The sequence below is a fragment of the Elaeis guineensis genome, chromosome 9, assembly GCF_000442705.2.
Source record: "Elaeis guineensis isolate ETL-2024a chromosome 9, EG11, whole genome shotgun sequence".
In the NCBI taxonomy this organism is placed as follows: Eukaryota; Viridiplantae; Streptophyta; class Magnoliopsida; order Arecales; family Arecaceae; genus Elaeis; species Elaeis guineensis.
The window spans coordinates 40,405,173-40,418,943 of record NC_026001.2 but is presented as its reverse complement, the minus strand read 5'-3'; the positions used below and the strand labels follow the sequence as shown (position 1 = coordinate 40,418,943).

At 47.8% G+C, this 13,771-nt stretch overlaps 1 protein-coding gene across 1 annotated transcript in view; it reads right to left on the bottom strand.

Moving 5' to 3' along the window:
* LOC105034518 (high mobility group B protein 15) overlaps window positions 1-13,771 on the bottom strand; it is a 98,745-nt gene that overhangs the window by 66,801 nt on the left and 18,173 nt on the right. The gene's annotated exons all lie outside the window — the stretch shown is intronic.

The following is a 13,771-nucleotide window of genomic DNA, read 5'->3' as shown; positions in this document are numbered from 1 at the left end:
GTTCATCACAACTGGATGGATGAATGATAAAAAATAAATATTTTTAGGTATATATCTTTTTAAATATTTAAATTTATATAATTTTTTTAAAAAAATAATATATATATATATATATATTATAAACTATTTATTTTATATATATATCATTTTTTTGTATATATGCCTACATCATTTAACGTCGTTAAAAAATTAATGATTTAAAATTTAAATAACTAAAATATCTTTATGGGTAGATGTGAAAAAAAAATTATCAGAGTATATATATAAATAGTAATTTCATGAGAATATTCATATAAATTTGAATGTTTAAAAGGATATACACGTAAAAAATTCTAATTTAATTTTTATGTATTTTATCTAGATAGATTCAAGCCCTCTTACTCTACAATGTAGTACCATATTACATAACATAACAACATGATGATGATATTATATAATATTTTATATATTAGAATACTATATTAAATTTTATTTTTATGCAAAATGGGACGATTATATTCATCTTATAATAACATGATATACCTCATATACTTCACAAAGATATTTTTAATAAAAATTTTAAAATAAATTATAAAAAAAATTATAAATTTTTATTATTACATAATGCTTAAATTTATAACTATATCTATTCTATGCAAATATACAAGCTATTCATCTAATATTAGGTTTAGATGCTTATTTTAGAAGCATATTATTATACATTAGAGGAAACATGGATAGTTACGATCTGTTTATTTTTAAATAAAATAATTTTAATCTATTATTTGATAAAAAGATTATTTTATCTATATAAATTAATAAATTAAGTAAATTTATCATTTTAGTTATATATGTTATTTTTTTTATTAAAATAAGAAAAGAATTAACAAACCAAGAGAGCTGTATTTATGTTAAGAGTTTTTTTGCATGTATATCCTTTTAAATATTTAAATTTATATAAATACTGTCAAAAAATTACTATTTGGATATATATCTTTATAAATTTTTCTTTTTATACATCAATCCATAAGGATATTTTAGTCATTTTACTTTTAAAACGTTAATTTTCAAGGATGTTAGATGATATGGGTACATATATAAAAAAAAATATTTTCTAAAGATATATATACATATATCAATTTTGAAAGGATATTTATGTAAATTTAAATATTTGAGAGGGTATACATATAAAAAATCTTAAAAACTAAGCCAAACTGAGGTCCGGCCTGAACCGACGTTCGTTATTTTATGGATAAAAAAATTATCTAAAAATATATTTTTTAAAATAAATATTTTTTAGATAATATTTAGATAAAAAATAATTTATTTATATTTTTTATATATTAAAAAGTAGTTTCAAAGAACATTACTATTTTTCTGAGTAAATTGCTAAAATTTATTCATATCTCTCATAATACTATTTATATTTTTTAGGTTTGGAGAAAATGGATAATTAAGCATTAGACATTAAATAATAGAATAAAATTAAATATCTATTTTACTAATTCATAAAAAAATAATTTAATCACCCCTAAGATCTATTTGGTTGGGGATAGTTTAGCATCGGAAAATGAATTCCATGTCTGATTATCATGTTTAGTATAGAAAATAGAAAAGAGAGATAGTAAAAAAAATGATATGCTCTATATTTATTTTTAGCATGGGGAATGTAAAATAAATAATATGAGAGGGTCGGTATTTAGTAGATATCCGAGAGGTGATAATCCATACTTGACAAAAATATCTTCTCTAAAGTTGCATATGTAATCATTGAATTTGTTCTAATATCTTTTCAAATTCATTCAACACGAAGCTTTTACAAAAATTAAAAATAAAGATTACAGTACTATCCTGATATTAAAAAATCTAGTTAAATGAGATACATTTTATTATTCTATGTATTTTTCTCAGTACTTGATCTAGCTCAAATCCAATTGCATCCAACCTATTGCACCCTTAGCTAGATGGTTATATGTTTGATCATGTTGAATATAACAAATATTTTTGCTTGATCTAAATTTTGAAATTTATTGACTTATTATCAATATTGTTTCAAAAAAATAGTTTTAAATGATATGTTAAAAATCGAAAAAAAAATTAACTTAATTTTTATCTATTTATCTAGATGAATTCAGGCCCTCTTATTCCATAATATAGTAACATGCTACATAATATAACAACATGATGACAATATTATATAATATTTTATAAATTAGAATATTATATTTTATTCTATTTTTGTACCAGATGGAACGATTATGTCCATCTTATAAGAACATGATATATGTTATACACTTCACAAAGATATTTTTGATAAATTTTTTTAAAATAAAATATAATAGATTATAAATTTTTATTATTATATAATATTTAAATTCATAAGTATGTCCATTCTATGCAAATATACAAGCTATTAATCTAATATCAGATTTAGATGCTTATCTTAAAAGTATGTTATTATATATTAAAAGAAACATAGATAGTTACGATTTATTTATTTTTTAGATAAAATAATTTTGATCTATCATTTGATAAAAAGATCATTTGATTTATGTAAATTAATAAATTAAATAATTTTATTATTTTAGTTATATATGTTAATTTTTTTCTATTAGAATAAGAAAAAAATTAACAAACCAAGAGACGTGTATTTATGTTAACGATTTTTTGCATGTATACCCTTTTAAATATTCAAATTTATATGAATATCCTCATAAAATTATAATTTGCATATATATATTGTTGGGTATAAAATACCCCCAGCCGAAGTTCGTGATGGGAGTGACCCTCCGGGGATCCAACTAACTTTCGACCTCCGGTAACGTCTTATCAAACCTCCCAGACGGCCGAGCCTCCGCCACACTCCCAAGTTTTGTCGACGAGCAGGACCCCGCCAGCGCCGACCGGATTCTTCGCGACGTCCGGACTCCTATGGGAGCCAGATCTCGTCTCCGACTCCAGCCATAGGCAGACTTCATCCGGACTCCTACGGGAGCCGAACTTCGTCCCCAACCTCAACTGCTGGAAGGCTTCACCCGGACTCCTACGGGAGCCGAGCTCCGCCCGCGACTTCACTTACAGGTAAACTCCTTCCGGACTCCTACGGGAGCCGGACTTCGTCCCTGACCTTGATTGCAGGTGGACTTCGACCGGACTCCTACGGGAGCCAGATCTCGTCTCCGACTCCAGCTGCAGGCAGGCTTCATCCGGATTCCTACGGGAGCCGAACTTCGTCCCCAACCTCAACTGCTGGAAGGCTTCACCTGGACTCCTACGGGAGCCGAGCTCCGCCCGCGACTTCACTTACAGGTAAACTCCGTCCGAACTCCTCCGGGAGCCGGACTTCGTCCCTGACCTTGATTGCAGGTGAACTTCGACCGAACTCCTATGGGAGCCGGGCTCCGTCCCCAGCTCTGGCTACGGGAAGACTCCGTCCGGATTCCTACGGGAGCCGGACTTCGTCCCCAACCTCAACTGCTGGAAGGCTTCACCCAGACTCCTACGGGAGCCAAGCTCCGCCAGCGACTTCACTTACAGGTAAACTCCATCCGGACTCCTATGGGAGCCGGACTTCGTCCTCAACCTCAACTGCTAGAAGGCTTCGCCCGGACTCCCATGGGAGCCGGGCTCCGTCCTCGACCCCGACTGCGGGAAGGCTCCGCCCGGGCTCCTACGGGAGCCGGACTCTGCCCACGACTCCAGCTGCCGACTTCGTCCGGACTCCTATGGGAGCCGAACTTCATCCCCGACCCCAACTGCGGGAAGGCTTCGCCCGGGCTCCTACGGGAGTCGGGCTCCGCCCGCGACTTCACTTACAGGTAAACTCCGTCCGGACTCCTACGGGAGCCAGACTTCATCCCTGACCATGATTGCGGGTGGACTTCGACCGGACTCCTACGGGAGTCAGATCTCGTCTCCGACTCCAGCTGCAGGCAGGCTTCGTCCGGACTCCTACGGGAGCCGAACTTCGTCCCCAACCTCAACTGCTAGAAGGCTTCACCCGGACTCCTACGGGAGCCGAGCTCCGCCTGCGACTTCACTTACAGGTAAACTCCGTCCGGACTCCTACAGGAGCCAGACTTCGTCCTCAACCTCAACTGCTGGAAGGCTTCGCCCGGACTCCCATGGGAGTCGGGCTCCGTCCTCGACCCCAACTGCGGGAAGGCTCCACCCGGGCTCCTACGGGAGCCGGACTCCGCCCACGACTCCAGCTGCCGACTTCGTCCGGACTCCTACGGGAGCCGAACTTCATCCCCGACCCCGACTGCGGGAAGGCTTCGCCCGGGCTCCGCCCACGACTTCGCTTGCAGGTAAACTTCGTCCGGACTCCTACGAGAGCCGAACTTCGCCTCTGACTTTAATGCAGGTAGACTTTGATCGGACTCCTACGGGAGCCTGATCTCGCCAGCTACAGGCAGACTTTGTCCGGACTCCTACGGGAGCCGGACTCCGCCTTCTACTCCGACTGCAGGAAGACTTCGTCCGGACTCCTACGGGAGTCAGACTCCGTCTTCTACTCTGACTGCAGGCAGACTTCGTTCGAACTCCTACGGGAGCCGGACTCCGTCTTCTACTCCGACTGCAGGCAGACTTCGTTCGGACCTCTACGAAAATCGGACTCTGTCTTCTACTCCGACTGCAGGCAGACTTCGTCCGGACTCCTACATGAGCCGGACTCCATCTTCTATTTCGACTGCAGGAAGACCTCGTCCGCGCTCCTACAGGTGCCGGACTTCGCTTCCGACTCCAGCTACCGACTCCAATCGAACTTCGACCGACAAGTCTGGACCCCCTGGCAGGCCACAGTAACGGACAGCACTGCTCCACTCCCTGCGGCGGACCCTATGCATCTCCATTACTCCCTGGCAGGCCACAATAATGGCCACGATTCTTCTCCACTCCCTGTGGCGGACCCTACGCAGCCCCATTACTCCCTGACAGGCCGTACTAACGGCCACGATTCTGCTCCACTCCCTACGACGGATCCTGTGCGGTTCCATCACTCCCTGGCGAGTCGCGACAACGGACGCCGCTCCACTCCCCGCAACTGATTCCACGTGGCGAGCCATGATGACAGCCACGACTCCACCCCATTACTCTTCATGATAAACTCCTCCTGACCATGGGCAGCCCACTGCCAGACGGTTACAAACATCACTATCAGTCTGTTGCTCCCTCCGCGTATAAAAAGGAGACCCCAGATATGTTATTTTCTAAGCTCTCATTTTTACCTAGAAACTCTGCTAAAATTTTCGTTCGAGCACTCCATTCTTGTTGAGGCAGAGAACTGACTTGAGCGTCGGAGGGTCTTGCCGGAGCAACCCCACCTCCGATTTAGACTTCTTTTGCAGGTCCCGGCGGCGACCGTGACTCCAGCTTCTCCGACGCAAGTGGATTTTTGCACCAACAGGATTGGCACTAGAGGAAGGACTTGAACCTCTGCAGTACCTTTATTCTTAAAGGAGCGCTCAACGAAACCGCCTCTGGTCATCTTCTCCGACATCCGCTCCTCCTTCCCCCCACTGGATCCTCGCCCGATGACTTCTCGCGAAGCATCCGCACGGCAACCCACGGCCTCCGCAGCCAGATCTCCGGCTCCGATCTCGTCTCTGGTTTCTCGGGCCCCACATCCTCCGGCTATGATCGCCGGCACAGAGTGGTCGGACAATCGACCTCCAACAGATTTTGCCAACACCATCTCGGGAGGATCCCGGCAGGAAGCAACCAACGTACTAGCCGTACCCCCCAAACAACAAAAGATTGAGGAGCCCATAACCTTTACTGAAGAAGACGTTCAGGGGGTTCAATTCTTCCATAACGATGCAGTTGTAGTTTTCTTGAATATAGCAAATTACGACATCCGCCGCATTCTTGTCGACAATGGAAGCTCGGCCGACATTTTGTTCTACGACGCCTTTTCAAGAATGTCCATCCTTGACGATCATTTGAGGCTGATTAGCTCCCCTCTAGTAGGGTTTACCGGCGACGCTGTTCCGACGGAGGGAATAATACCTTTGACTATGGCCGCGGGTCGATATCCGAGGCAATCCAGGGCTCTGGTGAATTTTCTGGTGGTGAAGGCGCCGTCAGCCTACAATGCAATCCTCGGCCGGTCTGGCCTCAATGCTCTCCAAGCCATTGTGTCAACCTATCATTTGAAGTTGAAATTCTCCACCAACTAGGAGATCGGAGAAGTCCGAGGGGACCAAGCCCTGGCCAGACACTGCTACAATATAGCTTTGCAAAGAAGCGACCAATCTGACCCTGTCCAGTCGATGGACTGGTTGCTCGCGACGACCTCACCGAGGAGAGGGGCATTCCAATTGAAGATCTAGTACTGATCCCTTTGAACGACGGGAACGCGGAGCATGTAGCGATGATCGGCTCCAACCTGGGGGAGGAGGTGCGGACGCGTCTCATCGATTTTCTATAAAAGAATGCGGACGTTTTCGCTTGGGTTCCAGCAGACATGTCGGGGATTGACACGAAAGTCATGGAGCGCCGCCTGGCCGTCGATCCAAAGCATCGACCGACGAAAGAAAAAATCCGAGGTCATGCACCAGACAGGCAAAGGCGATAGCCGAGGAAATGGACAAGCTCCTTAAAGTCGGATTCATTAGGAAAGTCAATTATCCTGATTGAATTTCCAACGTTGTCCTAGTCAAAAAAGCAAACGCAAGTGGAGGATGTGCATAGACTTCAAAAAGCTGAATAAGGTCTGCCCAAAGGACAGCTACCCCCTTCTCAGAATCGATCAACTGATGGATGCGACCTCGGGCCATGAGCTCCTCACCTTCATGGATGCATTCTCCGCTATAATCAAATCAGGATGGCACCGAAAGACGAAGAAAAGACCGCTTTCATTACTAACCGTGGCCTTTACTGTTACAGGGTCATGCCTTTCGGCCTCAAAAATACAGGCGCAACCTACCAGCGGTTGGTGAACAAAATCTTCAAGGAGCAAATCGACCGCAATATGGAGGTCTACGTGGACGACATGCTCGTAAAAAGCAAATCTTCCGTGGACCACGTCGCCGACCTCGAGGAGACCTTCGATGCTCTCCGAAAATATAAAATGAAGCTGAACCCGACTAAATGCGCTTTCGGAGTAACCTCGGAAAAGTTCCTGGGCTTCATGGTATCGGGCGCGGGATTGAGGCCAATCCAGAAAAAATTTCGCCATCCAGGAGATGGCTGTCCCAAAGTCGATACAAGAGGTTCAGCGCCTTACAGGGAGGGTAGCGGCCCTGAATCGCTTCGTCGCAAGGTCGGCCGAACGGTGCTTACCCTTCTTTCAAACCCTCAAGCAGCCGAAGAACTTCTGTTGGACCTCTGAGTGCCAGCAGGCGTTCGAAGAACTAAGGAGCTACCTCGGCTCACCCCCACTGTTGGCAAAGCGGAGCCTGGGGAGGAACTATTTTTATACTTGGCGGTCTCTCCCATGGCTCTCGCGGCTGTCCTTGTCAAAGAAGAAGCGAAAGTCCAACGGCCGATCTACTACGTCAGTCGCGCGTTGAGAGACGCCGAGACCAGGTATACCAAATTAGAAAAACTGACTTACGCCTTGTTGATTGCAGCCCGGAGGCTCCGACCCTACTTTCAAGGGCACACCGTAACGCTGCTCACCGACCAACCGATCAAGGCGATTTTGCACCGGCGGACGCCTCCGGAGGATGGCAAAATGGGCGATCGAGCTCACAGAATTTGACATCAACTATCGACCCAGGCCAGCAGTGAAGGCCAAATATTGGCAGATTTCATATGGAGTGTACCATCCCAGAGGAGGCCGAACCTGAACAAGGCAAATTGACGGCCTGAAGCCCCGACCGAACTCCCCCAAAGAAGAAGCAGATCCCTCTGATCGCTTTTGGGCCCTCTATGTAGACGGGTCTTCCAACATGTCAGGCGCAGGTGCGGGCCTGATCTTGATCAGTCCGGAGGGAATCATCGCGGAGTATGCTCTGCATTTTGAGTTCCCGCAACGAACAACGGAGCGGAATATGAAGCTCTGATCGCGGGATTGAGGATCGCCAAAGAGCTGGGAGTAGATCGGCTCGGGTCCACAGCGACTCTCAACTAGTAGTGGGACAAGTCAACGAAAATTACGAAGCACGGGAGGATAGCATGGCTAAATACCTTGAAAAGGTAAAGGAGCTCGTCCCCGCCTTCAGCAGCTTCAACATCAGACAGATTTCGAGGTTGGAAAATACCAGAGCTGACCTTCTCTCCAAGCTGGCAACGTTGGCTCCGACCGAATTGCCCAAAGGCATTCTTTTTGAAGTTCTAAAGTGCCCGAGTACAGAAGAATCGTGGCCGTGATGAAAATTGACCATGAGCCCAGCTGGGTCGACCCACTGATAACCTATCTCAGAGATGGGGTTCTCCCCCAGGATGCAAAAGAGGCTCGAAGCTCAGAAATCAAGCCTCCCGATACATCCTTTATGAGGGCAAGTTGTACAAGAGATCATACTCTTTGCCCCTTTTGAAATGTCTTCAGCCTTCAGAAGCTAATTACGCCTTGTGGGAGGTGCATGAAGAATCTGTGGAAACCATTTGGGGGCTAGATCTTTATCCCACAAGTTGCTCCGCCAAGGATATTACTGGCCGACAATGCATCATGATTCGATTGAATATGTCAGAAAGTATGATCGATGCAGAGATATGCCAATATCCAGAGACAGCCCACCACGAGCTTACACCCTTGAGTGCCCCATGGCCTTTTGCGCAATGGGGGATGGACATCCTTGGCCCCTTTCCCATGGACGTCGGGGCAGAGGAAGTTCCTCCTTGTAGCGATCGACTACTTCACCAAATGGGTTGAAGCCGAACCACTAGCAAAAATCATAGAAGCAAAAGTGCAAGATTTCGTCTGGAAGTCGATCGTATGCAGGTTCGGTCTGCCTAGGACCCTAATCACTGATAATGGCGGCAATTCGCGGGAGCAAGATTCATCGAATTCTGTGAAGATCTAAACATCTCCCACAACTTCACATCAGTAGCCCATCCTCAGGCGAACGGCGAACTGAGGTGACTAACAGAACCCTTCTGTAGGGGATTAAGACAAGGCTCGAAAAGGCGAAGGAACTTGGGCGGACGAACTTTATCATGTGTTTGGGCGTATCGAACTACCCAAAGATTACCCACAGGGGAGACCCCCTTTGCTTTGGCCTTCGGAATGGAGGCCGTCATCCTAATTGAACTTAAACTCCCGTTGGCATGAGTCGTGGCATTCGACGAACATCAAAATTTGCAAGGTCTTAAAGCCAACCTCGACCTGCTGGAAGAAAGGCGGGAGGTAGCTCAGGTTCGAATGGCAGCCTACAGACAGAAAGTCGCTCGCTATTACAACTCCCGGGTCAAGAACAAAGTCTTTAGAGCAGGAGATCTAGTGCTTCGACGAGCCGCTGTCTCGCAACCTCAGGATCGAGGGAAGCTCGCCCCAAACTGGGAAGGCCCGTATGAGGTCAAAGAAGTAGTCCAGTCCGGAACTTATTATCTTAAGGAGCTCGGAGGAGCCGACCTCCCGCGACCATGGAGCTCGAAAAACTTACGGATGTACTACCAATAACTTTATTTTAATTAAAAGTTGTATATCTACATATCTCCCCCCTTTGGCACTATCTTACATCGACAGGGCAGTCCAAACAAACTGTATCAGAAGCAAGAGGGGAACTTCATCTCGACAAAGTCGAAGGCTCGTTCTCTTTAGACCGGATGGGGGAAGAGGTCCTGCAACACCCATATGCGCCCCCACAGCCCTGTTAGGGACAGGAGGAGAACCTCGCCCTAACTTGAGCAAAGTCGAAGGCCCGGTTCCCTTTAGATCGGATGGGGGGAGAGGCCCTGCAATGCCCATATGCGCCCCCACAGTCCTGTTAGGGACAGGAGGAGAACCTCGCCCTAACTTGAGCAAAGTCGAAGGCCCGGTTCCCTTTAGACCGGATGGGGGAGAGGCCCTGCAACGCCTATATGCACCCCCACAGCCCTGTTAGGGACAGGAGGAGAACCTCGCCCTAACTTGAGCAAAGTCGAAGGTCCGATTCTCTTTAGACCGGATGGGGGGAGAGGCCCTGCAATGCCCATATGCGCCCCCACAGTCCTGTTAGCGATAGGAGGAGAACCTCGCCCTAACTTGAGCAAAGTCGAAGGCCCGGTTCTCTAGATCGGATGGGGGGAGAGGTCCTGCAACGTCCATATGTGCCCCCACAGCCCTGTTAGGGACAGGAGGAGAACCTCGCCCTAACTCGAGCAAAGTCGAAGGCCCGATTCTCTTTAGATCGGAAGGGGGGAAGGGCCCAGCAACGCCCATATGTACGCCTACGGCCGCGTTAGAGACAAGAGGAGGACCTCATCCTAACCAGAGCTGAAATCTGTTATGACAGAAATAGGGAAAGAACCTCGTCCCGACATCAATTAAAGTCTGGTCATTCAAGACCAGAAGAGAAAAAGGGGGGACCTTCCCCAGCGGCCCCTTCGCAATAAGACTCCGTCCGGACTCCTACGGGAGCCGGACTTCATCCCCGACTTCGGCCGTCGGTAAACTCCGTTCGGACTCCCATGGGGGCCGGACTCCGCCTCCAACTTCAACTGCGGACAAACTTCGCTCGGACTCCTACGGGAGCCGGACTTCACCCTCGGCTTTGATCAAAAGAAAACTCCTTCCGGACTCTTACGGGAGCCGGAACCTTGTCCCCAACTTCGATCGCTGGTAAGTTCCGTCCGGGAGCCAGATTTTGCCTCTGACTTCAATTGCAGGTAAACTCTGTCCGGACTCCCACGGGAGCCGGACTTCGCCCCGACTTCGCTTACGGGAGCCGAACTCCCGTAGCCCCACCAAGAGCGGAGGAAAAATTCCAAACGAAAAAGAAAAAGGGAGGAGGGGCTAAAAAGAAGGCGATGGACCACGTCAGTGACGAATGGAAAACAAACAGCGTCGAAGACGCAGAGAACCCTGTCTCAGCAAGGATTGGGGTTCTTATCAAGAACCCCAGCTCTCAAGAAAGCTCTCAGCATGAGCCCGAGATGAGACTTCCTCGGGATGATGAAAGATCAGACCTTCGAGCCCGAGCCCTGATGGGGGGCACCAAATCCGAATGGCCCCGGACAAATTTGCGGCCTTGGACGAAAAGGATGGATCGATACGATGGCAATCGGGTACCTCCGAACAATGTGAAGACCGAAAAGAAGCTCGGCAAGCGATAATTCAACACGTGAGTATAAGAGGTAGCAAAAATTTCCCTTCTTATATTATTCATCCAATATACATTACAGAGCCATTAGTTGAAGGAGAAGGACAACTGAAAGGTGAGCCGACGTGACCACTACCGAAAACCTATGGACGACATCAAAAAAAAAAAAAAGAGGAAAAGAAAAGAGAGAAGTAAAGAGAAGGGGATACAACAACAACAATGATAAAGAAAGAAAGTTCGGCAGACAACAATTCGACGCAAAGCGCAAACGAAGTAACAAAATCTCCTTCTCATTTCTCGATGTATGTTACAAGATTCGGAGGGCCAGAAAAAGAAAACATTATTACAAGACTCGAAAGGGATACACCGGAGGCTACTTCGAGCTGTAGACTTCTCTTCCCGGTTCTATCCTTCCCAGCAGCATTTTCCAGCACGTGTGACAAGCCTCTCGGCTCTCGCCCCCCGTCTCGTTCCGCTCCACCTCCGAAATCCCAACCCTAGGGGGAAAAGGATGGGATAGATTCCAGGGGGCAGCAAGGGCAACGGCAGCAGCGACGACGACCTATTTCAAGAAGAATCGAAATTACCTCGAAGGCAGCAGTGGCGCTGAAGACATGCGCCACCGCCATGTGCTCCATGACAACCACCATCCTGGGTGTTCCGGTAAGGTCGGCATGCGCTACTTCCACCGTCCCCGCAACAAGTTCTGCTGCCCCACCGTCGGCGCCGATCGTTTCTGGTCCCTCGGCCCCGACGGCATCAAGGATCCCGCCACGGTTTGTGATGAAGGCTCTGCCCCCTTGACCGGTGTCGCCCCGTTTGGCTACTCCGAGGTTCTCAGGCGGAACGTCTTCACCGGTTGTCTCTATTATTAAACCCATGTTGTTGAAGGAATTCTCCCTTGAGTTCCAGTTAAAGAGGCGGGAACCCTCAGCAGTGGTTTGACAATCGGAGAACTCGCAGACTGCTGTTCTCCTCCTTGCACTCTTCTTAGTCTGTGACATCATCTTGAGATTGGCCTCCAGGGCGGAGGCCCCAGCGGGGGAACCCCTTGGAGAGACTCAGGGGATCGAAAGCGGTGGAAAGCCGGCGGAGATGGCAAAGACCGACGCGAAAGATGCCCGGAGTCGGAAGGGGCACCGATGGAGTGGCTGAGTGGTTAAGCTCTCAGACGAAAGAAGGATGTCGTGAAGCCCCTAGAGGAAAGGTGAGGGCTTAAATAGGCAACGGGGCTTGGCACAGTTATGGTGGCAGGTGTCCCTAGGCCAACAGTGCCCACCACGTGTCCCGCGTGTCCCACTCACCGCGACCTAGGGTTAACCATTCGCAAACTTTCATGGCACGACGCTTGGGATCACATCCCGGTGAGAGTTCCGAAAAGACTCTTTGGATCGCCCTAATTGAAAAAAGGCTCCAGTATGCGCGCATTAAACGCCAAAATATCTGAGGACGATTGTGCGCGGACGTCGAGGGAAGAACTTCGGCTGTGATAATCTTTCTGTACTTCCTTCATTCGAAATTTGAACTCGAAAATAGGGGGACTGGTGTTGGGTATAAAATACCCCCCAGTCGAAGTTCATGATGGGAGTGACCCTCCGGGGATCCAACTGACTTTCGACCTCTGGCAACATCTCTTCAAACCTCCCAAACGGTCGAGCCCCCGCCACACTCCCAAGTTTTGTCGATGAGCAGGACCCCGCCAGCGTCGATCGGATTCTTCGCGACGTCCGGACTCCTACGGGAGCCGAGCTCCGCCCGCGACTTTACTTTTAGGTAAACTCCGTCCGGACTCCTACGGGAGCTGGACTTCATCCCTGACCTTGATTGCAGGTGGACTTCGACCGGACTCCTACGGGAGCCAGATCTCGTCTCCGACTCCAGCTGCAAGCAGGCTTCGTCCGAACTCCTACGGGAGCTGAACTTCGTCCCTAACCTCAACTGCTGGAAGGCTTCACCCGGACTCCTACGGGAGCCGAACTTCCTCCCCAACCTCAACTGCTAGAAGGCTTCACCCGGACTCCTACGGGAGCCGAGCTCCGCCCGCGACTTCACTTACAGGTAAACTCCGTCTGGACTCCTACGGGAGCCGAACTTCGTCCCTGATCTTGATTGCAGGTGGACTTCGACCGGACTCCTACGGGAGCCAGATCTCATCTCCAACTCCAGCTACAGGCAGGCTTCGTCCGGACTCCTACGAGAGCCAAACTTCATCCCCAACCTCAACTGCTGGAAGGCTTCACCCGGACTCCTACGAGAGCCGGACTTTGCCTCTAACTTTAATTGCAGGTAGACTTTGATCGGACTCCTACGGGAGCCTGATCTCTCCAGCTACAAGCAGACTTCGTCCAGACTTCTACGGAAGCCGGACTCCGCCTTCTACTTCGACTACAGGAAGACCTCATCCGAGCTCCTACAGGTGTCGGACTTTGCTTTTGACTCCAGCTACCGACTCCAACCGAACTTCGACCGACAAGTCTGGACCCCCTGGCAGTTCTGCTCCACTCCCTGCGGCAGACCCTATGCATCTCCATTACTCCCTGGTAGGCCACAATAATGGCCACGATTCTGCTCCACTCCCTGCGGCGGACCCTACGCAGCTCCAT